Source organism: Rhinolophus ferrumequinum, chromosome 13, assembly GCF_004115265.2.
Source record: "Rhinolophus ferrumequinum isolate MPI-CBG mRhiFer1 chromosome 13, mRhiFer1_v1.p, whole genome shotgun sequence".
Taxonomy (NCBI): domain Eukaryota; kingdom Metazoa; phylum Chordata; class Mammalia; order Chiroptera; family Rhinolophidae; genus Rhinolophus; species Rhinolophus ferrumequinum.
The window spans coordinates 55,394,757-55,422,139 of record NC_046296.1 but is presented as its reverse complement, the minus strand read 5'-3'; the positions used below and the strand labels follow the sequence as shown (position 1 = coordinate 55,422,139).

The 27,383-nt window shown below is 36.2% G+C and overlaps 1 protein-coding gene and 1 pseudogene across 4 annotated transcripts in view; one reads left to right on the top strand and one right to left on the bottom strand.

The window, feature by feature from the left end:
* The window catches only part of NCOA1 (nuclear receptor coactivator 1), a 209,816-nt gene that overhangs the window by 5,337 nt on the left and 177,096 nt on the right, over window positions 1-27,383 (top strand). The window lies entirely within an intron of this gene.
* Window positions 18,954-20,049, bottom strand: LOC117032814 (transcription initiation factor TFIID subunit 9-like; annotated as a pseudogene).

The following is a 27,383-nucleotide window of genomic DNA, read 5'->3' as shown; positions in this document are numbered from 1 at the left end:
ATGTTATTGTTTTTAGTGGAGACACTGTGGACAAATTTATCAAATAAATCATTTAAACTGTTCTTCTGGTTTCTCATTCCAGAAAATTTGCTGCAGATGGCATATGCAGAAATGCTTTGTAAACCGTAAAGTGCTACACAAGTGAAGAAAGTATTATAATCACCTGTAGATATCTTCTTTGATTTTACATGTTTCATTTTCTTTATTTAAATTGTATTTCCTTTTCCTTCATCTCTTGACCTTCAAACACAGAGTCAAAGCTGATATGTTTTCTAGAAAGCTTGATTTTTATCACTCCTTTAGGATCAGTTACTCAGTTTGTTCTATATACTTCTTCCTTCCTGTCTTCTTTTTTTCTTTTTGAATGAAACTCTCTTTTTAGTGGATGTCGAATTGGTTTTCCTAATTAGATCGAGAAATCCTTGAGATGACGTGAACTACAACATTTGGAGTAAAGCGTCTTTAATGATAAGTTAGGACAACCTCCCTAATATTACAGATGAGAAGACTAAAGCCAGGCATATGTAGTAATTTTCATGGGTCATGTATGTAGTGGCATTATTTGGGCAAGAACCCAGGTATTTGGCTTCTAGGCTTTTTTATGAGAGTTGTTTTTTGTATTTGAAGGTTATTACAAAGAGATTTAAAATTTTAAGTCTAGTGAGATTTTGAGTAATGTATAAGCTGGGAGGAAAGGAGTATTTTCATTTTTGGCCAAAAATTGATTGAAATATTGTAATAAGGAATTAATTAAGGCTACTCTTCCAAAAACTAAACTGGCGCCTGGAGAGAAATGTCTGCCTTTCTTATAGGGCTCTCATTCCGAGTCAGCAAATTCTTATTGAGTGCTGTTTCTGAGACACTGAACTCGGGTACTGTGCTTGCTCTGCGTATTACATTTTAAAAACAAGGAAACAAGGCTCAGGGAGGTTAAATGACTGGTGTAAGATTGCACAGCTTGTAGGTGTTAGGGATGACATTTGAGTCCAAGTCTTTTGATCTGAAATCACAAGTACACCTTGAAATTGGCTTCTCTCCAAGCATGTTTGCCACACTTGACCACACTGTAGCCCCTTTTTTCCTTTCTGGACTCTTTCTGTTTTGTAGATGTGCAGGGTGTCTCATACAGTCTCACTGCTTTCTGATGACCCAGGAACCATATGTACCAGTTACTTAATGAAAGTGTCACTTTAAGATTTTTGTGCTCTTTCTGATTTCACCTTTGTACTTTAGTAATGTTGATTCTTTGGTGCTTCTGTCTAGGTAAGCTTATCTTTGAATGGTTGGTTTTGGATTCTTAGCAATAAAATACTGCCTCTCAAGTTTTGTTAGTATTTAAATAGCTAAAGTTTAGGGTTTTTCTTTTTTTTTCATTTGGAATAAATTGCTTGGTCATTCTCTGTTTCTACTTGTATTTTGAATGGTTTCTCTTACTCTGATAGCTTTAATATATTACATCTTACAATTTTGGTTTGCCTGTATGGTTAAAATATTTACACGCTTTATTATCAAGCATAGATTCAATTAACAGAAGATAATTCTATTGTGAACATATGTATGTTTATATAAAGATAACATATCATATTTGGCCAGATAGTTGAAGGATGAAATGTCCTTCCTTTTTGAAGGTACCTGTATGTGTAATACTGGCTTTACTTTAGTTAAAGTTTGGAGGAAACAAGGGAAAACTTACTTGTTCTGCAAAGTAAGTTGTAACTCTCTATTCCAGATAATACAGGAACTCTGTAATTGAATTTCTAAGTAGTCACTCAATCATTCATTCAAGACATAGTTATATGAGTACTTATTTTGTTCAAGGTGCTGTGTTGTTAAAAGATAGGGGAGTTAAATGATAAGATATAGATCCTGTTTTTAAGGAGATTATGACCTAAGAGAGGTGATAAGACGAACATACAAATACCTGTGATACTAATTGAATGTGATGAGTGCTACGGTATGAGAGTGGTACTGAAATAGTACTTTGAAGATTCAGAAAAAGGGAGCAATTTTTTTCCTTTGAGGGAGATCAGGCCAAGTTTCATGGAGGGCTTGGTTGTGGACGAGAACGTTGAAGGCTGGGGATGATTTCTACTTGAGTGAGGGTGAGGAGAGCGGTCTATTCAGGAAGATTAAATAGCAAAGATGAAAGGAAAGAAAAGCTTGGGGTTATTTAGGGAGTAATGAAGGGGGAAAGTGCAGGGAGGATTGTGACACCTGCTGAAGTGGGGGAGGGAACCAGACATTCTAGGTGCAGTAGAAAGACACTGAAGGATTTTAATGGAGGGAGGTGGCCGGCCACAGTGAAGTATGTAGATCCGAATGAAAATGAGAAATGTCAGATTTCCAAAGTTTTCCAAATTTATGTGGATCTTTTTTTGACAGTTTTTACACCCCCAATTTTATATTTTCATAGTTTTTGAAATGATCTTGTATGTAAGGCTTACCACACTGGGAACTTATTCACTAATTTTTATGTATATTTGAGAATAGACTGTGTTTTTTTGATAGAAGTTAATACAAAATCTTTTCCCCTGGCTTATACTTTTTTTAAAGCGGTAGCTATTTTTTTTAAACAGTGTATTATCATTTGGCATTCTTAAGAAGATGCAGTGGACTTGTTTTTTAAAAGTGTGAAAATGTCTTCTTATATAAATATACGAGTATATTACAGTGTAAGTGAGGTTGGTCATGCGGGTTGAGAGTCCCTGGCTCTCAATATAGTTCATGAATTATTTTACTGATTTATTTATGCCCTGCCATGTTCCAAAAAGGATTTAAAGCAGGATATGTCATGAAGAGTCTTGGACCTTGTTCCACCCCGTCTATTATTTGACTGAACTGCTAGCCAACATTATACTGAGGGAACAGTGTCGAAGACAACTGGTATCACTGAACGTGCTGCTGTCCTGTCTTTTGCCAAACTGGTAGTAATTCAGAGATGGATACAATATAATTAGAGTACCTTTAAAGATAACTCCTTTAAACTTTGATAGCATGCAAGGGAAATGAGTTGGAAGGCACTGATGAGAGCTTTGACCTTGGGAGGCCAGGCGCATTTAGAGCAGTGGCCTTTACAGTAGGGTTTACATAAAGTCATCTGGGAAATGGGAGACATATTTGAGGCCTGTAAGGAAGTTTCTTTATCTTCAGTCTCTTGTGAGGTTTTACAGTTTATAGGGGCGTGGGTAATTGGATTTTTGGAATCATTATTTTAAATAGTAGACTTTTAACATTTTGTATTGCAGTAGGGAGTCACCATGCATATCTTTTGTATAGTACTTCATAGAAGTTAACTGTCATCTTGAGGCAAAGGACTTAAGAATTGTCTAACATAAAGATGACTTACTCATTTGTCTTTCACAAAAACACACGTCTCAATTTGCTGACATTTTCTGTGACAAGAGGATGTGAGGAGTATGCTACCTAGTAGATATTTGTTTTTATTAAATTTATTGGGATGATGTCGGTTAGTTAAATTATACAGATTTCAAGTGTACATTTCTATAATACATCATCTATACATTGCATTGCATGTTCACCACTCAGTCAGTTCTCCTTTGATCACCATGTATTTGACTGCCTTTACCCTTTTCTATCAGGTATTTATGAAGAATAGACCTACTTACTTAATCTGTCTCTGTCTCTCTGGGATGATGGTAAGTTATTAACAGTGACTTAAAAAGTAACTACCTTCAAAAACAAAATAAAATTCAGTGTTATGGAGAGAGGTTGTTGAAAATAGATATTTGGAACATCATTATTGGATTTAACTGCTGAAAATAATGTGTTAACTTTAAGAATGTTCACACACACACACACACACACACACACATATATTTATATTTGAACTTGGAAACAAAATTTTCTAACCTGTATAAAAACCTTGTAAAGGAGAAATTTTAGTGATGATCCCATTTGCTGAAAATATGAAAAGCAATACCATCTGATTAGTTGGTAGTGAGAACAACTGATTGTAATGAAGAAATGTAGAAATGCACTAGTTGAATTTTAGCAAAAATGTTTGCATAAATGGTGAATGGGATCAAAAATTGAATATCATGTTTTATTCAGTGCAACAAGTGATGCATGTCTTCCCTTTGGTTTTACTCATCTTTGTGAAGCCCGTTTTTTTGGCTATGATCACCATTAAAATAAAATTAAATAGTTATTTATTATAAAAATGAACTGAATTTAGAACTAGACTTTCAAGTTGTTGTATTACAAAATGTGAAAACAAAATTAGAAAATCACAAAGCACGTTCTATCACATTACTCTCACCAAAAATAGTGGTATAATAACTTCCTAATATTTATTAGGAAGAGTACAAAGCTGTGTCATCAATAAGTAAAATAAATGTTTAAAAATTGTTTATTTTATTATAATAAATATTTCAAAATTTCATTTTTGCCTATGCTTTATAAGGTACATAATGTATTGGTCTGGTGTGCAATATATATAAATTATAAATAAATATACGTGTATGGCTTCCTATTCAAAAACTTTTTAACTGTGGGATAGAGAATAAAAATGGTTATGACTGTTTTATAGTAAGGGTTCTTCACTAAGAATGGACTAAAAGTCTCTAGATATGCTTTAGGGAGTTTGTGAACACTCTGAAATTATAAGTAAAATTTTGTGAGTCAATGCATTTCTCTGGGGAGAGTGTCTGTAGCTTTTACCAAATTCCCAAAAGGGTCCATGGCCTCCCAAAGGTTAAGAAACTCTGTTGTTAAAGATTGGGACCTCAATAACTCCATTCATCCAGTCCTACCCTCTTGCCAAGTTTAATGGATGTATCTGATGTCATTACTCAAGCCTGCAGGATGACTGGATTTGCAGTCTGTTTTTCCATTTGGCAATAGATGTGATTGCAATGCCTTTGGCCTTTACAGATGTTTGAGCTCTATTTGTTGCATAACTACCTGGCCGATTTTATATATCATTTCCCACCTCAGCTATATATCATTTATATATCATTTCCCACCTCTGCTCCCCCAAATCCCAATAAAAAAGCCTGTACCTTTTGTATGAGTGTGAAGATTGGAATGCATACGTGTATAGAAAAGCCTGGTATCAATTCAAGTATAGGGAGACCCTGCTGGGTAGGCTGGAATGCACAGTTGCTGTGCTTTTAACCTCTTTCTAGCATCTGAATCTCAGCTTTCTAGAGTCTTAGGATCTGATTTGACATATGCTAAAAACACTTTTCAATTTCTCTCAGCTCCTTGGGTTTGCTCCGCAACCCCCCCCCCCCCGCATCTTTCTAATTTAGCCTACTTATTGCAGTAGTATCCAAAGTGGTTTCAGTGTCCCCAGTGAGTTCCTTTTTCAGTTTGTCCTAAATTTTGTTTTGGAATGATCATTGTAATTTTTACTTTCATTGCGTTACTTTGCTTAAAAACCTTCAATGGCTCCTCATTACTGTCAAGATAAAGTTGTTCCTTAGCCTGGCATTTAAAGCTCTCCAATGTCTGGCACCAGTCTGCTTTTCTTGTCTCCTTTCCCACTCATCTCCCCCAATAAGCTGTTCAAAATAAAATTGTCAGTTTACTGTCCCCAAAACATTCCTTGGGCCTGTTTCCACCCCTTTATATATTCCTTTCCCTAGAATGTTCTCCCTTTTCCTAGTCTATACTTCCTGAAATTCTACCTGTTCTTTAAAGCTCAGCTCAGATTCCACCTTGCTTTTTAAGTGTTCAGACTAAAATTTGAAAGGAATCTCTTTTGTGAATTCTTAATTTTTATTTTCCTTATTATTCATTTGACACTTTATACTACCTTGTAGTGTGTGGAATTTTTTGTTTTCATGTGTCCTATCTCCCAAATCAGGGTATGAGAGTGGCGAAAGGGGTTATGTCTTATATTTTGTCCTCTGCAATGTCTTACACGTGTAGAATTAAATTGGCAAGTCGTATTGATTAAATCATAATGCTACTTATTAATTTGAAGAAATAGACCTTTTTTGTATGTGTGCCTGAAATGCTCATACATAACGTCTAGGGATTCTCTTTCCCCTTTTCAGGGTATTTGGGAAATTGAATTGGAAATCAGCTATTGCTTGGAGAACGTGTAGTCCTACAGCATAAGAGGTTGGCTGTTAAGGGTTTTGTTCAAGTTTGGGGTAGCCTGGTGACTTATTATTCTCCATTATAGAAGTCCACCTGCCATGGAGGGCAGGAAAAGTTGGGTTCCTTCTTCTCTCTTCTTAGCCGTGCTGCAAACACAGATTCCAGATGTCTTGAAGATTATTGCACTTCTGGTTAAATTTTTCAATACATTCTTCTCCATAAAAGAAATTTTTATTGAATACTTGTGTTTGAATGGTAATATGGGGCACCATGAAGTTATATCTTAGGATTTCTGCCTTTCAAGGAGATTGTAACCCCCATAAGCAGTCTCATTTGCTTTCAATCATACATGAATTTAAAAAGAATATAAAAAATGTCATATGGGAGTGTATAACTAGGATAGTTAGTTGCTAACTGAGATATGTGGAAACTCCTCTAGCATTTACTGTTTTTAGTACTCACTTGATTACTTTATCATGTATACTTGTTTCTGTTTTGGCATGTGTCTTTTCCCACCGACCACATTGTAAATTATAGAAGGTAGAGGCTATTTATTATACCACTAGTTATGTGCCAATACCACAGTGCTTTTATGGTGCTTTAGCCACAGTATACATACATAAGTGTGTTACTGATCATGCCTTGGAGCCTAGCATTATCTGGGTAGGCTTCTTGGAGGAAGTGGGATTTGAATTAGATTTGTAGGATTTGGAGTGATGCTTAGTCCCATGAATTTGATAAAACGGTTCTATGTGTGAAAATAATAAAGTGCATTTGGTGCAAGGCCTGGAACGTGGAGCCTCCGTGGTTACTGTGCCTTTGGAAGTGACCCACGTCACTTCCTCTTATAGCCCGATATAGTCAGGGCACTGCTTATGGGGTTAGGAAAGGCTGGTAAGAACAGGAGTATTGGGTGAGCTGTACCTGTCTTTGCCTCACCAAAGCAGACTTGCTTTCTTTAGGGGGATGACTATCAGAATCAGTAGGGCCTGCCTGGAATCACTGAAATAAAGGGGAGTTGGTTTTGTGTGTCAGTCTAAATGGGATTTTTATCACTATATTTGTGAAAAAGAACTTGTAGCGCTAAATGGTAGTGCTTGGGACAATTAAAGGAGAAATTTTACTAATGTCTCTAGGGGTTAGTATTTATATAAATTGTTTTAGTTTAGACGGTTTTGCTACCATCTTTTTTAAAAATTTATTTCGTTTTTTATATTAGTTTCAGGTGTACAAAACAACATAATGATTAGACAGTTACACCCTTCACAAAGTTGTAACCCCCCAAGTCTATTACACCTCTGACATCGTATATAGCTGTTACAATTCCATTGAATATATTCCCTATACTGTACTTTACATCCTGTGACTATATATATATATATATATATATATATATATATATATATATACGCACACACACACACACATATAATTGACTATATATATATTATATAATTGAATATGACATTCAGTATTCGTCTACTTGAGCTTCAGGTGTCCAGTGCAGTGATCAGGCATCTACACAATCTATGAGGTGATCCCCCTGATGGTCTAGTGCCCATCTGGCACCCTATATAATCTTTACAACATTATTGATTATATTCCCCATACTGTATTTCACATCCCCATGACTGTTTTGTGACTGCCAACTTGTATTTACTGATCCCTTCATCTTCTCCCCCAATCCCTCAGTCCTCCCTCCTGTCTTTAGATATTTGAAACAGGTATAAAGTGATTGGCTTCAGTAAAACTAATCCAGAGCTTTTCTTCAAATATTATTTGGCTGGTAAGATTATGGGGTGAGAAAAGTGAGAGAGGGTATGAGAAGGTACTTTCCGATACTGTTGGAGACCTTTTGCTGTCTGAGGATTTCATCAAATTTCTTCTTAGGTTCCTGGAGGTCTTCTTCCTCCCTCATCAACATGTTAAATAAAATCTGCTCTCTCCGTTTTTCACTTGTCTTTTAATGTTTGGTTTGATAAGGACGGGACTACTGGGTGGTGGTTACAGTGCTGGCCAAGTTTGCAGGACTAGGAAGCCCAGATCCTTATTTATACACGAGACTTATTTTTCCCTAGTTTTATTTCTGTAGTCATCAACCCTCAACTATTTAGAACTTAGGCTTTCTTTTTGACTGCATTCCAATAATTTTCTCCTTTGAAAATTAAAAAATAAACCATATACATAATACATGATTGTATTCTAATAACAAATTCAAAGAAATGGAACTATTATGTAGAATTAAAAGGTGAAAGTCTCTGTAGTGAATTATTGGTAGCTATTAATTTAGGCTGTCTAGTGTGCCCTCCCCGGTTTCAGGTGAGAGTATGCTCTTGACCAAGAGATAGGCGTGTGATCCATGCTTGGTCTGTCATCGTTCTCCATCTTTGGGCACAGTCATCGCTGCAGGATGGCCATATGATCAAAGCAGGTTTGGATCTGTTCCTGGAGTTCGAAAAATAGATGTTGGATGAGGGACAGGCTCATTCCATTGTTGTAATTTGCCGTTCCCTGACTATTGATAAGGTCGATTATCTTATCAGGTGTTTATTGTGTATTGGATTCCCCCCCCCCCCCCGTCTTTCTTATTCATATTTGTTTGCTTTCCTTGTGGAATGCTTGTCTTTTTTATTGCTTCCTAGCCATATATGCTTATGATGTAGTTGTGTTTATACTAACTAGGAACGGTCTTGGTAGTCACCTGACTCTGCTACCTAGTTATTTCAAAGAGAAAGATGTGAGATATCTACTATTCCAAATCCAAAATCCACAACATATATTTTTTAACAGATATCCCTGGACATTTAATTGGTTTATATCTCATAACTTTATGTAGCTGTCCAATTCATTTAGTTAGCTCAGAGGTACGTGTCTCAATTGGATGCTCTTTGGATGCTTAATTGAGGTAATTTTATGGCTGAGATAAATGTTGGGAAGCTCATGTTTTGAGAATTTTCCCGGTCGAAATCATTGTGACTGTATTGAATGGTCTAGCACTTTGGAACTCAATTGGCAGTGAATACAAAATGAGTTTGTCTATTGGTGTAGAATCAGAACCACTTTCAGGTGAAAATTATGGCCCTATAAGAAAATGCTTTCTTGACTCATCTCCATGGAGAGGTAGGTTGGCTCCATACTTAGACATCTTTAGTGGTTTGGTTCCTCAGTTTTCATAAGGGGACATTAACTGGTTTCTGCACTTGATGGACTGTGAAAGTATATAGTCTGCATGTAGTTGTCAATATAGAACAGCTTCATTCTAGCAAGTATGTATCCACTTATTTTGCTTCCAAATTCTTATCAAACACCTAGTAGTAGTCAGAAACAGTCTTTTTTGAGAATTGCTGAAATAAACACATTCAGTACATTGCTCTAGAAACAGTTTTACTCGGATCAAGCCAGAATACCAGAGAGTTCTGTATTTTGATTGCACTGTTTTAGGCTGGGGTAGAATTACTTTTACAGAATTGTTATTTGGTGTAATGCAATCAGCCTTTATTGAGAGCCATTAAAACAAACAGCTTTATAAAATTCACCACTCCTCTCATTGTAGAATTCTTGTGAGGATATTATCTCTTTGATCTCAGTGCCCTTTTCGATGCTGTTGTAACTGCTGCTACTACTATTACTGTTAGCAGCTGATCTGCAGACTAAGACTGAATACAAAATGAGCTAATAGTTGATGGACAAATGCACTTTTAGCTGAAGCAAGTGCTTTTGCCCAATGGGAGACACTGTTTTATGGATGAGGGGTTGTGTAATGGTTAGGAGTATGGGCTCTGGAGCCAGAGTTCCTGGGCTTGAATCCTGGCTCTGCTGATTCCTAATTGTGTATTACTTAACCTCTTGGTGCCTCAGTTTTCTCAGCTATAAAATGGGGATGATAATTGTACCTACCTCTACCGTGTTGTTTTAAGAATTTTGTGACTTTAAACACACAAAATACTTAGAACATACTTGGCCCAGGACAAGTGCAATGAAAATGAGCTGCTGTTGCTTTCTTCCCCCATTTCTTAGAACTGTAGTAAGATACACATAACAAAATTTGCCATCTTAACCATTTAAAAAAAAATTTTAAATAAATTTTATTGGGGAATGTTGGGGAACAGTGTGTTTCTCCAGGGCTCATCAGCTCCAAGTCGTTGTCCTTCAATCTAGTTGTGGAGGGCGCAGCTCAGCTCCAAGTCCAGTCGCCGTTTTCAATCTTAGTTTCAGGGGCCACAGCCCACCATCCCATGTGGGAATTGAACCGGTGACCTTGTTGTTGAGAGCTCGCAACTGAGCCATCCGGCAGCCCCTCCGGAAGCTCAGCGGCAGCTTGTTGTCTTCAATCTAGTTGTGGAGGATGCAGTTCACTGGTCCATGTGGGAATTGAACCGGCAACCCTGTTGTTCAGAGCTCGCGCTCTAACCAACTGAGCCATCTGGCCGCCCCACCATCTTAACCATTTTTAAGTGTACAATGCAAACTGCTATTGTTTTTAATCACTGTTATTATTAGAATCCATGTAGTAATTTTTTTTCCAGATCTTGGTACCAGGAAAAGCTGTATTTCCTTTGACCTGCTGGTTTGTTTGTATTACATAGTCGTCATGACTCTTGTAACCTATGGTATTTCTGTCTTTGCAAGGGAGTTCAGAGTCAAATGTGCGGCCCTTCCCTTACAACTGTATCGGACCTTGTGGCATATAGTTTGTGGGGTAAATTTACGTCTGACTTCATCTTATTTTCCTCCCTCATTTTCTCTTTGCCCCAATCTCATCACGTCTTTCTTTTTAATTCTAATACACTCTGTGAGCTGTCTCAAATCCTTTTTGGAATAATATGGAAGTAAACAAGTAGTCTTAATTATAGCATGTGCCCATGTTAAGATTTCAGTTTAATTTTCATTTAATTTACCTTAAGTTGGCTGCTTCTTGTTAGGAAAGTACTATCATTTTCATTGATACCTCAAATCTCATCATAGGATGGGTTACTTCTGGGGAGGTTACTTTTGACAGCTGATTCAGTTAAGGGTGTCAGTTTTATTTTAAGCTTTAATTACAAAAGTGTTTCTTCTTGATTTGTTGTTTGTTTTTTCCCTTGACCTTTGCTCCAGCTATCTCTCCCTTTTTTCCCCCTAATGCGTCTTTTTTTTTTTAACATTTTTTTATTAGTTTCAGGTTCATAAAACAATGTAATAGTTAGACATTTATCATTTATATCCCTCACACAGTGACAACCCCCCCTCCCCCATCCACTACCCCTCTGACATCGCACACAGCCATTACATTTCCACTGTCTCTATTCCTAATGCTGTACTCTGCTTCTTGTAACTATATATATGTGTGTGTGTGTGTATATATATATACACACACACACACACACACACACATATATAAAGTTGTAGTTGACATTCATTATTGTTCAGCTTCAGCTTCAGATGTACAGTGCAGTGATCAGTCATCTACATCATCCCTGAGGTGGTCTCCTTAATAAGACAAGTGTCCATCAGATACCCTACAAAATCTTTACTACATTATCGATTACATCCCCCAAATTGACTTTCGTATCCCCATGGCAGTATTGTGGTTACCGACTGTGCTTTCTAATCCTCTCACCTTCCCCCTTATCCCCAGCCTCCTCCCATCTAGCAACCCTCAGTTTTTCCTCTCTGTCTCTGAGATTGTTTCTGATTTTTTCGTTCATTTATTCTTTTCTTTAGATTCCACATATAAGTGAGATCATATGGTATTTTTCTTTCGCTGACTTCTTTCACTTAACATAATGTTCTCTAGGTCCATCCATGTTGTTGCAAATGGTAAGATTTCCTTCTTTATGGCTGCGTAATACTCCCTTGTGTAAATGTACCAGTTTCCTAATCCAGTCATCTACGACAGGCATTTCGGTTGTTTGCATGGCTTGGCTGTTGTGTATAGTGCTGCATGCTCCGGCTGTCTCTTATAGATTTTTTTTGGGAGGGGGGAGGATCATTTTAAGAACTTGTGAACCCTTAGTCTTTAAAAGTATTCTTCAGAATAGGACTTTTATCACAGATGTAGCAAAGGCAGAGTAAAGGCTATATGTGTTAGTGTCTTTCTTTTAGAATCCAGAATGCTAATTTATTGATTTACAAGGGGAAAAAGGAAGTGTCCCAAAGCCTAAAATATTCCCGAATATTCTGGTTCCATCTGTATTCTCTCCCCAAGCAGATGTACACAATGCTGATGTTATTGCCTTTGTTTTGGAGGGGGGATTGAAAATTTTTTTTTGATATCAGGACTGATCAAAATGTCTTTTAAGTATTTTTTTAATTTGTAGATTCATTCTTCTCATTTTGTTCCCTTGCAATTTATCTGTTGAATAACCTGGTTTCGTCCTGTAGAATTTCTTACAGTCTCACTTTCAGTTTAGTTTAACAAGTTTCTCTACCCTCTATATTCCCTGTAAATTGGTAGTTTGATATAGAAGCTTAATTAAAGTTTAATTGGGGGTAGACAGAAGGCTATAGACGGTATTAGGAGACAAATACGGTGCCTACATGTCTTTTTGTGACGTTAGCAACTATAGCAATAGTTGGTATTGCTCTTGGCTTTTGATTCTTAAAATCCTGAAGTGATCACCATGGTGTCGAGATGAGAATGGGGAAGTATTTCTTGAAATGGTAGAGTCTGCTGCTCTGTGCAGGTAGGACTCTTGGTGACCATTTGAGAATGAAACAGTTTTGTGTGGAATCAAAGAAGACCTAGGTTTCAGTCTTTGCTGCCTTGTTTAAGAGCTGTTTGATCTTACGTAATTAACAGCAGCAACAACAACAATAGCAGCAGCTGTTCATTGAGTGCTTATTTTACACCAGGTTCTGCGCTAAGTGCCTCATATACATTGTGTAATAGAATCCTCGTAACTAGTCCCTGTAAGCCCAGGCACCTTTATGTTGCAATTTGCTTGGCTGGGAAGTAGTGAAGCAGGGATTCAAGCCTTGCTTGCTTCCAATCTTGTGCTCTTAATTGCTACGTTCTCCCAAATCTGTGGAAAAGGGTATAAATATAGCTACCTTATCTATCTTGTATGGTAAATGAGAATTTGTGTGTGAAAGTGCCTTGAAAATATTACAGATGTTAAAATGAGAAGTGTGCTGGGCTGACAATGCACAAGGAAAGGTAGATAGTGGAGGCCCTTGCCTTTGGCTAAGTGACAGTGAAAAGTTTGAATGGAAAGAACCCTCTGGTCATTTTCTAACTTCTGTTTCCATTGCTATTGCTATTGACAGGTGGAGAGTTTCCGTCTCTTTTTAAAATTGACAGTGATAGAAATTTTACGTGTGATAAATGTCACTCACATGTCAGCGGTTACTTAAGAGTCTGGGTGAATAGTGATATCTTCGTTATACTTCATGGGCCATATATGGAGGCTTAGTACACATGTTTTCAACGGACAGCAAGAGTACATATAGTCTTTTTCTAAAAAGATAAATATTAAAAGTAGGGGGAGTGTTAATTGAATTTGTAATGGTATATTTCTTTATCTGGACAGTGGGTGTATTATATGTGTTAAAATTATTTTCAATGCCTTTTTTTGTATGTCTGAAGTATTTTATAATTAATGAAACTATTAAAGTGATCACTAATATTTGCATGTGTGATAGACTAAGAAAGAAACGGGTGTAAAGTTAGTACCTTTATGTCTAACCTTCAGCAATTTATCAATTTATAACCTTCAGCAATTCGTTATACATTGGTAATGAGTGCAAGGAGAACTGTGTCAGGATCTGTGCCCATTTGCAGCTGAATGGCAGAGGGTGTTGTGATGGATGACCAATGTCTGCCTAGTGCAGACGTGCATAGTGTAGGAATCTGTGCCTTGTTTTTGTTAAACCTTCGTAATATGTTGATCAGAAAGCCCCAGGGCTTCACCTGGATACATTTTCTTGATATTATGCTTCTTGCAATTCTTCTGTTGCCATATTATATTTACTATGGTGAAATACCTAGGATTTCATTGTGTTATTTCCAAGAAAGATTTCTCATTTATTTTTATTTATTATTTTTATTGAGATATAATTCATACAGCCATAAAGTCACCTTTTTAGACGATGCAGTTCAGTGGCTTTTGGTATATTCACAAAGTTATACAACTCTAATCACTAATACCAGGCTATTTCATTACCTCAAAAAGAAATTCCATGGAATCATATAATATGTGACCGTTTGAGTCTGGCTTCTTTCACTTTGCCTAATGTTTTCAAGGTTCATTCATATTGTAGGATGTGTCAGTACTTCATTTCTTTTTATGGCCAAAAAATATTCTGTTGTATGGATATATGCATTGTGTTTATCTGTTCAACTGTTGATGGACATTTTTGACTATCATGAATAATGCTGCTGTCAGCTTTCATGTACAAGTTTTTGCATGGACATATGTTTTCCTTTCTTTTGGTTAGATACCTTGGAGTGGAATTTCTGGGTCATATGGTAACTCTGTGGTTAACATTTTGAGGAACTACGAAACTATTTTCCAAAGTGGTGCACCATTTTGCATTCCTAGCAGCAGTGTATGAGGGTTCTAATTTCTCCATATCTTTGCAAATACTTGTTATTATGTGACTTTGATTCTACCCATCATAGTATGAAGAGGCATCTCATAATCTTTATTTGCATCTCCTTAATGACTAAGATGTTGAGCATCTTTTTGTATATTTATTGGTCATTTGCACATATTTCTTAGAGAAATGTCGACTCAAATCTGTTGCCCATTAAATTTGGTTATTAGTCTTTTTACTATTAAATTCTAAGAGTTTTTAAAATATGTATTCTGGGTATAAGTCTGGTATCGAGTATATAATTTGTAAATATATTCTCCCATCATGTGGATTGTAGTTTTACTTTCTTGATGGTGTCCTTTGAGACACAAAAGTTTTAAATTTTGATGAAGTCCAATTTATCTATTTTTTTCATTTTTGTGCTTTTGGTGTCATGACTAAGAACTCCTTGCCTAATCCATGTCATGAAAATTGATGCCTGTTTCTTTTCTAAGAGTTTTACAATTTTAGCACTTACATTAAAGTCTTTGATCCATTTTAATTTTTCTATATGGCATGAAATAGGTTCCAGTTCTTTTTGCAGTAGAGATAAAGCTTATCGTCTTCAAAATATACACTTCAGCAAGACCTTCATGTTTACCTCACTTAATATTTTAATCAGTATGTGATTTTCTGCCACTTCATTAGTTTCACCTCTGAGTCACCTCTGACTCCCTGTTAATGAGTATTTTTTTGGTCTTAAATGGAATTTGTTTACCAAAGCCATACTAACTTTTGCACTTACCATAGAATGTGAGAATTAGGAGGGTTTATTGATCATACAGTTCAACCTCTTATCGGAGTAGAGCCCTCAGCATCTGTGGCAGAAGGGCTTTCAGCTTCTTCCTGGACACTCTCAGAGATGGTTAGTTGTAGGTTGTAAGCAGTTAGGCCCAGCAATTTCTCTGGCCAACTCTAGGAGTACTTGGTATGTGCAAGGAAACATTTATATGCACTATCAAATGAATGGGCTCCTGGAACTGTGTGGCTCAGGGTCTGGGACTAACTTATTCTGGTACAAAGCCACCCATAATTATTTGACCAGCTTAGTTGAAAATAGCACTTTTTAATTTCTTGGCAATATCGTGTTTCCCCAAAAATAAGACCTAGCTGGACAATCAGCTCTAATGCATCTTTTGGGGCAAAAATTAATATAAGACCCAGTCTTATTTTACTATAAATACTTTATATTATTTTAATATATAATATAGTAAAATAATTATTTTAGTATATAGTACAATAATTATTTTAATATATAATATATTATTTTAACATATATTATTTTAATTATTTAAAAATATATGGTATATTTTATATTATTTTACTATAATATAAGACCGGGTCTTATATTAATTTTTGCCCCAAAAGACACATTAGAGCTGACTGTCTGGGTAGGTCTTATTTTCGGGGATACACGATAACATAGTCACGTAAGCATTGGTAATAGTCTTCATTACCTGGGATTTATTTTATTGACCTCTATGTGGAACAAGTAAAGTAAACAAGATTCTAGTCTCTGGTAATGTGATTTAAAATGAATAATATTAACAGATTAATAAAATTAGTATAGGATACTAGGTAATAAAATGTAAACATAAGTAGAGAATTAAATTATTTATGGCTTAGATTTTTTAAATTTTTTTATTAGTTTCAGGTGTATAGAACAGCATAGTGACATTTACATAACTCACAAAGTGATAACCCCAACAAGTCTACCCCCTGAAATTGTACATAGTTATTAGAACATTATTGACTATATTCTCCATGCTGCACTACACATCCCCATTACTGTTCTTTAAAATTATGGTTGACATTCAATATTATTTTATATTAGTTTCAGGTGTGCAGCGTAGTGGTTAGACATTTATATAATTTATCAAGTGATTCCGTCCAATAAGTCTACTACCCACCTGTCAATATACATAGGTTTTACAGTACTATTGACTATTCCCCATACTGTACTTTACATCCCCATAAGGGTCCTGTGACTATCAATTTGTACTTCTTAATCTCTTCACCTTTCTCACCTGGCCTCCAATCCCCCTCCCACCTAGTAACCATCAATTTGTTCTCTGTATCTATGGGTCTGTTTCTGTTTTGTTTATTTTGTCCCTTAGAGTCCACATATAAGTGAGATCATATGGCATTTGTCTTTCTCAGTCTTATTTCACTAAGCATAGTGCCTTCTAGGTCCATCCATGTTGTCTCAAATGGTAATATTTCATTATTTTTTATGGCAGGGTAATATTCCATTGTATATATATATATATACCACAATTTCTTTATCTAATCATCTGTTGATGGGCATTTTGGTTGTTTCCATATCTTGGCTATTGTAAATAGCACTGCAGTGAACATAGGGGTCCATATATCTTTTTGAATTAGTGTTTTGGATTTCTTTGGATAAATACCCAGGAGTGGAATTGCTGGGTCATGAGGTAGCTCTTCTTATTTTTTTGAGGACCTTCCATACTCTTTTCCACAGTGGCCGCACCAATTTAAGATTTTGACATTGAAAAAACATCTATGGTCATTTAGTAAAAGAGTAAATATGGTTAAGTTTAGAATGAATGTCAGGTGAATTTGCAGAACTAATAATTATATTAACAATTCACAGTTCAATTAAAGGCAGAGATGGTACAGGTTGCGAGCCAGAAGTAAGGGAGCTTATTATCTTGACATTTGCTCAAATTCTGGGCATCGGAATAAGTTACAGCTGTCAAATCTAGTTTAGCATTGACAAAGAGCTTATCTTTTATTTTAAAAAAAATGATTAAAAACATGTTGCTTGTGAAGTTTTTAAATTATTAACGGTACACTTAGGCATAATTTATTTTGGGGACATTTATTTTGGCAGCCTTTGTTAAATTTATTTCTCCTTTGGTATTTTGATATTAAAGGTGATTCATGTTACATTACTTGGAGGAAGGCTATCTTACTTTCTTGCTTGTTTGTTTTTGTCCCCTTGTATTACGAAAGGAAAATGAAATATTTTGGAAAATAGGGGAAATATTTAAAAGTAGAAGGAAGAAAAAAGCACAGAGTAAAATAAGCAAGTAACTAACCACATATAGTCCTGTCCCTAGGCAAAAGCTATTAATATTTTGGTGGGCTTCTGAAAGTTACGGTCTGGATTTATCATTTTATTCAGAATTTTTTTTGTGTTTTTCCAAAGCAAATAACTATTTTTTAATTCATTGGATCAGGAGTTACAAACAAAAAAGACAAAAACAAACAACAAACAGAAACTCTCAGTGAATCTCCTTCAAGAAGGAAATGATTCTTCATTCTGTCACTGAGGAATAGCCAGAGCCCCTCAGCCAGCCGGTAACCAGTCACCCTCTGGGTTGTTTGAGTGTGACCCTTACCTATGAACTGGTGCTTGGTGGTGAATAGACAGCCTTGCTCTACATGTTGTAAAGGCACAAGTGAAGTAGACCCTGACCTGTGAAATACATTTTTTCTCTTTATGAATAGGTTTTTCCTCTCTTTTTTTTTTCTTTTAAGGAGGGCGCAGCTCACAGTGGCCCATGCAGGGATCGAACCAGCAACCTTGGTGATACCAGCACCACGCTCTACTCTAACCAGCTGAACTAACTGGCCACCACAGTTTTTCCTTTATTTAATTGAAGGGGAACAAAGACAAAAAGTTCATTCAGCTGTGAATGCAAAAACAATTTTGTCGCTGTTGTTAACTGAGCCTAACTAATGGCCACCCTTGTGTAATGTTAGTAATAATTATATTAGTAAAGATACACTTTTGTTTTTTTCTTTTTAACTTGGCCTAACCTCTTAATTCTCAGTCTGGTATCTGACCTCTTTCTCTGTTCTACCTACCTGTTAGTGTCATCTTTCTCTCTTTCTCTGTTATTCGTACTGTTTTACCCTTTGCTATAAAACTGCCTTTAACCTTTTTTCCAATGTACTGTCTTCTTTCTATCCAGTTTTTTTTATCGTTTTTAAATATACCTTTGTATATCAGTGATTTTTCCTATACATTCCCCTCAACCACATATACACCATTTTGTTTAGACTGCACAGTGTTTTGATTATCTGTTGAATTTGAATACTTTAGGATAGTGTGTATTCTGTTTGGTAAAATATAGAACCCACTTCTTCCTATTTGCTTAAATTTGTCCCATTCATGTTACTTTGGCTCTTGTAGGAATTTCAGTTTGTACTTTTTTCTTTCAAATTGATGAATTACAAGTTTATTTTTCAAACTTGAAGGCTGATGAAAAGCCATTATGAATCCTATTAAAGAAAACCCAATGTCTCAGTTGAAAAGTATGGTAACTGTATCTGCTCATTAAGTACTATTTAAGTTTCTAAAACACAACTTGAAAACATCCAGCATGCATATTTAATCTCAATACAACGGATTCAAGACCAAGTATACAAGTTATATACACCAAGGCTAGAACACAAATTATATCACCGTCATCATCATCATCCTCATCGTCTTCATGTTTTCTTTTCAATGCGTTTGGTGATTCTTGGCAGTATTTTGTGTTAACACCATATTGGTAGTAATAAGAATGTTTTTGGACCCCGTTAATGGCGGATTAATCAGAACATTATGAACTGCTGATGTGGCAGGTATTGATGCTTTTACCTCTGGGGAGTGTGAAGTGGGCATCAGTACCGTAAAGCTTTGCCCCGTGAGGGACATTGGAGTCCCTACGTTAGTTGAAAGAGACATGGTTTGTGGGGTTGGTGTGCCAAATATGGGAGGACTTGGTCTGCTAGTAACCAAACCAATGCTTAGTAGTAGAACTGTTATTCTTCCCACAGAAGTAGGTGCCTTTTTTTTTTTTGTTAAGACTTAAGTCTGTAGTTTGGAGCAGTCAAGCAGTATCTGTCAGGTGACAGTCTAGGGCCGGAATATGGCTTGATCAATGGCAGAGGGGTTTTGTTTCTTTGCTTACAATATCTAATAAAAAAGTCTCTTGGGGGAGGAGAGGTGAAAGACTGGTCAGTATGACACTGGATCGCTTATCGCGTATCATCTGTTTTAACAGTAGCTTTCTTAGCATGGCTTGAATAAATTCTTGCATCACTTAGAATTGTGGTTACATATTGGAAGACAAACTCCAACATTTGATTTATAAATCTTGGCCCATATTCTGTCATCCCCATATCCTTCAGGATTTGTGCATCTTTCGGCATGCTCTTGGGAGAAGCCATCTTGCCAGACTCCGTGATATCCGGTAAATCATCCACGTTAATGTATTCCAGTCCTGATCTTGATGCAAGTTCTTTGCCTAGTGTGGTTTTGCCAACCCGTGGTGTACCGGAGCGCAAGGATATCCAGAAGCAACATGGTCCTTGCTGCAATGGCTCTGGGAACCTCGGCAGACTGAATTTGTACTGTTTATACTCTACTCTCTCTGAGAGTCCAGGAATAGATCCATATGCATACATTAAATTGATTTTTAACAAAGGTATCTTTTTCAGCAAATGATGCTGGAACAATTGGATATCCACATTTAAAAAACTGGACTTTGATCCATACTTTGTACCACTTTAAAAAATATTAACTCCAAATCATGGAACTAAATTAAAACCTAAAACTTTTGACACTTCTAGAAAAAAATCATAGTATAAAACTTTTGTGATCATGGGTTAGGCAAAGATTTTTTAGAAGACAGAAAACATGATCTACATATGAGGTGTGACAATTAAGTTTGTGAACTCATCCTAGAAAAAGTACTACACACCTCATTGCTGAATATCACTACGGTCACCTTCAAAGTACTCCCCTTGGGAAGCTATGCACCGATGCCAGCGCCTAGTCTACCCTTCAAAGCAATTTTGGACTCTTTTTCTGGAATGTCCATCAGAGCTGTTGTCATATTACCCTTGATGTGCTGAATGTCATCAAAATGTATTCCTTTCAATATTTCCTTTATCTGTGGGTAAAGAAAGAAGTCATTAGGGCTAGATCAGGTGAGTAGGGAGGGTGTTCCAATACAGTTATTTGTTTACTGGCTAAAAACTCCCTCACAGACAGTGCCGTGTGAGCTGGTGCATTGTCGTGATGCAAGAGCCATGAATTGTTGGTGAAAAGTTCAGGTCATTTTCGTCTAACTATTCCATGCAGCCTTTTTAGCAATTCCAAATAATAAACTTGGTTAACTGTTTGTCCAGTTGGTATAAATTCATAACGTATAATTCCTCTGATATCAAAAAAGGTTAGCAACATCTTTTTGACTCTTGATTTGGACTGATGGAACTTTTTTGGTCGTGGAGAATTGGCTGACTTCCATTGTGCACTTTGACGCTTTGTTTCAGGGACGTATTGGTACACCCATGTTTATCACCAGTGATAAAACGGCCCAAAACTTCATCTTGCCTCTCCAGGAGGTCTAGGCGAACTTCAACTCTCCTTTTATTCATTGGTGAGGTCCTTTGGGACCATTGTCGCACACACCTTTCTTATGCCAAGATTTTCAGTTAAGATTTCCCTGGGGCGGCCGAATGGCTCAGTTGGTTAGAGCGCGGGCTCTTGACAATAGGTTTGCCGGTTCAGTTCCCCCATGGGATGGAGGGCTGCACCCCCTGCAACTAAGATTGGGAACGGCAACTGGACTTGGAGCTGAGCTGTGCCCTCCACAACTAGATTGAAGGACGACTTGGAGCTGATGGGCCCTGGGAGAACACGCTGTTTCCCAATATTCCCCAATAAAAGAAAAAATAGATTTTTCTGTTTCTCTAGCGATGTTTACTTGGTCTGCTATGCTTCTCACACAGTCAGCTGATGGTTTTGATGCACAATTCGATGAATTTTTGCAATGTTTTCATCAGTTCTGCTCGTTACTGGCCGCCCTGACCTCTCTTCATCAGTGTCACGTTCTCTCCCCTCAGTAGAACGTTTAATCCATTTCTACACAGTTGTTTTCTTCATGGCATTATCCCCATAAATTTGGACTAATATGTCCCTGATTTCATTTCCACTTTTGCCAAGTTTAACAAGAAATGCAATGTTTGTTTGTTGCTCTAATTCAAGTCAGACATTCTCGCGAGGGCACCCAAAAACATGCAACAATGAACGCCACTCAACAAGACACCGCCACACGTTGACATGAATATAGCTGTGAGACTGATATACAAAGGTTATGAAACCGTACCGAGCTGTTTGTACAGTGCTGCAAATGTAAACGCAACGCATGGTTGCAAGTTCGCAAACTTAATTGTCAGACTTCATATTAAATGAAAACTGATAAATTGGACTTCATCAAAATTAAGAGCTGCTGACCTCCAAAAAACAATCTTAAGAGTATGAAATAACAACTATCAGAGAAATGTAAATCCAAACTACAGTGAGAAACCTCTTCACACCCTTTTTATTGGGGGTAAAAAGGACCTAGTTTTCTTTAAGTCTATCTGATTCTGATGATCTGCTCACTTGCTCAGAATGCAGGTTGATCCTTCAGTGTAGTCTCATTGTCCATATTTGGGAGACTGGTATGAGGGTGAAGATTGGGTTGAATTTGGGAAAGATAAAAGCCAATAAAATGTTACTCCATTGTAATTAATGTTGTAGTACAGCTTTGTAAAATAAGCCTGCCAGTTGGGCCATAATTTGTTACATTTCTTTTATGGGAATATGCATATAAAATGTTAAATGATTAACATACAGTTAAAAATCAAGGATACAATTTGTTTAGAGAACAAAGACCTCATGTTAAGGATAAAGAATAGGGAAACAGAATCTGAGATTTGTAATGGACCTTTAGTTTTCTTTAGTCCATCTCTCTTCTGTATTAGTAATGATGATCCAGAGGTCTACTTCTTTGTATTATCTACTTATTGGTTCTAGTTCTATCTCTGGTGTTGTACACAGCAAATCTCTGTCCATCTGGATGCATCAAAGGTTCAGATATTTTATGACTGCTTTGATGTCTCTGTTTGATGATAGCTGTTCTGTCTTCCCGTGTGCTTCTCTTTTCCAGGCTAATTTCTATAGCCCAGTTCTTGTATACCTTTGTTTTCAGACTCTTGGAAATCCTAGATGTCTGCTAACTGTAAATTCTTTACATCATTGTAAAGATTCAAAACCTAATAAAATGAATGGTTTAAATGTGATTCTGATCAGCTCATCTTAGAATGCGTATATTTTGTCCGTGGGACTAAAATAGTCCAAGTTTGCAATTAGAATTTTTTCTTTTTCAAATGAGTGCATCCTACATTTTGTTCCCATTAACTACTTTGGTCATATAAGCCTGTGGGTAAATTTATGTATTTATTTATCCGTTTATCCATTTATTTATTTTCATAATTGACTATTAAGCCAGGACTTCCTATCTTCATTTTAACCTAAGAACAGAGGAAAGAATGGTGTAGCAAATCAAGGGACTTTAGGGGCACAAAGATTTGGGTTTTCCTATTTATTAGTAAAGTATCTTTGGATTGACTTAATGTCTTTTTAATAAAATGAGGATAATAATGCCTCACTACTAGGACTGTTATGAAGAGTACATGAAATAATCTAGGGAAAGGACTTTAATATGTTTTATTTTAGTGTTTAGTGTTAAAATTTTAAAAAATATTTTAAGTAAACATTACATAGATGCAAAAATATATAAAAATATGTAACTGATGAAGAATACTATATAGCAGTCATTCATGTTCTTACTACCCTTAATTTATATCTAGTTTGTTTTTAATCCAGTGTTCAACACTTTACATCATTTACCATTTTAAGTTTCCATTTATTGCATTATCTAGCCTACTCAGCTTTGTGTTATCACCAGATACAATGAACAAGTTTTTGAATTATTGTAACAAATTATTGGAAAAAATATTTAACAGGTCAGCCGGAGGCTGAGCGCTGAGGGAGCCACTAGAGCCCTGTTCATTGGTGAACGCTGACGGTTAATCAGCACTTTCTGGACAGAGGTTTTACAATCAGCTGCTTCTCAGCCTGGAAGTACTTCTAACCACTTACTTTCTGCTGTTTTTTTTTCTCCACAAGGATATTTGAGAGATCAATGTCAAATATATATTCTCTGTAGAATTGTCCTAATTTACAAACCAATTTTTTTTGATATTGTGAAAACTGATGTTTGCTAATTTTATGAAAAAAAATCAACCATATTTAGCTTAATAATATAATTTAAACTCTTAGATATTTTAGCTAGTGGTGAAATATACACACTCTTCAGTTTTAGCATTTTGTAGATTTTTAAAAATTGGTTTTAAATTTCTCAGATTTGTTTAGTTCTCAGTGCAACCCACAGTGAACCAAGAAATCTACTACTTACTACTTAGATTTTATTAAATAGCATTTTATTAAGTATTTTCTCACTAAAGATTGCAAAATACATCAGAGTTGCAGCCAAAGATTTCCAATTACAGAAATTAACAATAGCTTATTTTTCTGGTTCCACATTTGTAAGTCTCTAAATGGTCAGCAGAGTATCTGAAGAAATGTCGAACAAAAGATATCCAGTTCAGTTTTCATTTAAACAAACAATGATCAATTTGTTTACCATTAAGAGTTAGAGATGGTTCATTGTTTTAAGAATTCACCTTGTTATTTATTTATGTTATGACATTTTAGTGAGTGAATCTTTATTGTGATTAACACAATAATTTTTAGCTAATCAGGAGTATTTATTTTGGGAAATAAAAGATACATCTGGTGAGCAGAAAAACCTGTTTCTTATACTTTACTTTTGAAATAATATGGCCCTAGGTATATGTTTTAGATTTTTGGCTTTTGTCCATTTTGTCTCTCAGGTGGCTTATTGATTCTTTTCACCTACTGAGGCCCATTGTTTGTAATCTAGCTTTTGTTTTCACATAGCTATTTCCCACTAGTTTGTCATCTATATGCAAATTAAACATAATAACATGCATTCCAGTCACTGTCCCAAGCTAAGTTAGTTTTTACTTTGTTCAGTACTTCCTTTAAAATGGCAAAGTTCAGAGTCCACATGTATTTAGACTTGGATGTTTGCAAAAATCTTCAGTGCTGGTAGGGAAAGAAGGGATGAGAAATGTCTTGAGGTGGAAAAGTAAGAAAAAGAAAATGTCTTTATGAATATTTTAAATAGAAGATATCTTTTAAAAAGGGTTGATTGCTATGTAGCCAAATCTTGTGGGGATTTCTTACAGTAAGTTTTCTTTATAGCCTTATCTCATCAGTGTTAAAGCTTCATAATAAAAGCAATGATCTTAGTTTTCTGAATGTTATAGTGCAAGACTACCTAGAGTGACCGTGATGGACTGCTCAGTTGAAAACTACCTTTGCTAAGTTTTTGTTTCTAGGATGGGGGAAGGGAACAACGCAGTACCAAACAAACAAACTGACAAAAAAAACCCTTTCCCTTCCTTGTAAGCCCATAAATGTGCAGGTTTGGGAAATTTATCTTGCTTTCAATGTTAAGAGATGATTTTTTTTGTTTGTTTTTAAAGATGTCTGATGAAATTACAGAATATATCCACAAAAAGAGCAAGTCTTAATCTGTATTATTTGGTCATCTGATGAAATCAAATCTATGGCCTGAATGAATGCTTTTCATCTTTTCTTCCTTCCTTTGAGCACTAGTAGTTGCCCCCAAGAGAAATCTTATTCAAAGGTAAACCCTGGTGTGTGTGTGTGTGTGTGTGTGTGTGTGTGTGTGTGTGTGTGTGTGTGTATCAAGAAGTGGAGTACAGCATAAGGAATAGAGACATAGTAATGGTTTTATGCAATGTCAGAGGGGTAGTAGATTGGGGGAGGAGGGTTATCACTTTGTGAGGGATGTAAATATTTAACCGGTATACATTGTTTTGTACACCTGAAACTAATAATAATAATAATAAAAAAGCAAACCCTGGCCGAATGTTGGTAGACTAAAGTTTAGGTGATAGTATATGTTGGGAATACTTTCATTTCCAAGCAATATTCAGCTCTTAAGATGGTATTATCCTTACCAAAACCTCACCTGATGTGAACAGTAATAGGATGTCAGTAAAGTTGAATGAGCTTTGTGGTGGGAATTAGAAGTCCTGAGTTCTAATCCATGTTCTTCTGTTAAAAGGTCTGAGCTTGACTGAGCAGATCACTTTATCTCTCTGGGATGCAGTTCTTGAATCTAACATGAGGGCTTGGATGTGATGCTCTCTTAAATCTTTTCCTATTTAAAATGATCGCATAGTTATTATACCTTCCTCCCTCTCAATGTCTGTGTATACTTTTTCCCTTTTTTTTTTTCTTGGAGGAAAACTTAAATGACTTTTCAGAACTGGTGAAACTGCCAATTCCTAATCCTTCGGTTTTGTTGTTGATCATTCATTTATCCAGCAAACATTTATTAGGCATGTACAAGATTTCAGGTTCTTTTAGGTTCTGGGAATGAAAGATCAAGAAGGCATACAGACTCTGCCCTCAAGGAGATTACAGCCTAGTAGGGGAAGAAAAACATTCACTACAGTACAATAAAAGGATGTAACAGGCAACGCAGAGGCACAAAGCAGAAGTAAATCTTACTTAACTAATCAAGTAAGGGTTTACAAAGGAGGGAGGACCCCTAACCAGACTTTTATAATTAAAATGAAAAACTTACCCCCCCAATAAAAGTAGTAGATTTTTAATGTAAAAACGTAGAAAATATAGATAAGCAAAAATGAGGAACACAGTGTTAATAACTTGGTATACATCTCTTCCCACCCTTTTGAAACTGGGTTTTATTTTATTATTTATTTAAAATTTTTTTATTGTGGTGAAATACATGTAACATAAAATTTAACATTGTAACCATTTTTTTTTTAAGTCTGCAGTTCAGTGGTGTTAAGTACATTCACATTGGTGTGCCACCAGAAATTGGGTTTTAAAGGATGCCTAGGAGACTAAATAGAGTCAGCCTTGGGAAAGAAGCATTAGAGACAAAGGGCATGATGAGGGCAAAGGTATGGAGTGCTGAAAAAGCACGTTGTGTATGGCCACCGGAAGTAGTTAGATATCGCGGGACCATAAGGGGTATTGGATGAGGAATGGGAGATATGGGAGTCGTCAGTCACACCGTGGAGGAACCTAACCTTAACTGACATAGAGGGTCAGTCCACTGACTGGAAAAGGGCTACTGAGGCTAGCCTGAACAGTCGGAGAACAGGTGGTGGCCCTGCTGGTCTGCGGTTTCCACAGGTGACTCAAAGGGAGTATGCTGAAAATATTTTAACACTGATATAAATTTTTGAGAGAGTCTTTCTCTGATTCTGGAAGAACATGGCCATCCCTCTTGTAAGTTTGAGTAAACAGAAAAATCATAGGTGATAAGAAGACTCAGCAGTTCAAAAGAAGGAGTAATTTGAATTTTCGTAACAGATAGCTCTCTGTGAAATAGCTGTGACACTGCATCAGAGGTGAAAAATTCAAATTCTTAAACTCAGAGATTTAAGGGGGATTATCATGAACAAGGCACATTCTGGGGACAGGAAAAAGTTTTTGGAAAACAAAATCATTAATAGTGAATGAAAATAGATAGTAATAGTGAAAGTAGATTGGATGTGATCTTGAATGTGATATTAAGTCATTTTGAGTCTGTCTGTAGGAAGTTGGGAGCCAATAAAGGTTTTCAAGCTGGGAAAGGAAGAGACAGATTCATGATGTGATTTGAATTTTAGAGAACTTATTCTGCCCAGTTTCAAGAAGGCAGACTGAACACTCATTCCTTTTGCTTTATTTCTTTAAATCTATAGAAACAATAATAAAAAAGAATATATATATATATATATGTAGCGATGTATAAAAAGAAGGGGAATCTCCGTAA